Source organism: Penaeus monodon, chromosome 30 (assembly GCF_015228065.2).
Source record: "Penaeus monodon isolate SGIC_2016 chromosome 30, NSTDA_Pmon_1, whole genome shotgun sequence".
NCBI classification, from domain to species: Eukaryota; Metazoa; Arthropoda; class Malacostraca; order Decapoda; family Penaeidae; genus Penaeus; species Penaeus monodon.
In genome coordinates this window covers 35,628,430-35,628,954 of record NC_051415.1, presented here as the reverse complement: position 1 = coordinate 35,628,954, position 525 = coordinate 35,628,430, and the positions used below count along the sequence as shown (strand labels likewise).

The 525-nt window shown below is 35.4% G+C and overlaps 1 protein-coding gene across 1 annotated transcript in view; it reads right to left on the bottom strand.

Moving 5' to 3' along the window:
- The window catches only part of LOC119592750 (60S ribosomal protein L24-like), a 9,175-nt gene that overhangs the window by 2,202 nt on the left and 6,448 nt on the right, over window positions 1–525 (bottom strand). The gene's annotated exons all lie outside the window — the stretch shown is intronic.

Sequence of the window (525 nt, the reverse complement as noted above, 5' to 3'; positions counted from 1 at the left end):
TTATGCAACACTTCTTGGAAAACAAGATTGTATGCAGTTATATACAAGGATGAAACTCCGAACAGATTCAGTACTTCCTTTCGTGCATCATACTACAACGCCACCACATTGGCAGAGTACCAATAAAACTCGAATAGTTGGCAACAAGGAAACTAATCATGTGAACTAGAGTAAATGATAAATACAAGTTCACAATAGTAGCAAGTGTGCAATTATTCGGTGTGACATCTAGGGATAGCAAAAATAATTTGTACTAAATACTGACCCTTTCATACAAAAAGCCAAAAAGATCATAACATGTCCCATTCTTCCTCAGGCAATGCCCTAAGGAACCTAATACAGAACAGTATAAAATGTAATGCCTATGACAACACATCACCAATGATGAATCACATGTACAGTGGAGGGATAAAGAAAAGGGATATTGAAGCAACTTACTAAGTGTAAGCCACAGTTTTACAATTTCATTCTGGTTATGTACTAATGGGATATTAACCCCATTAGATCCATATAATGTGATTATAT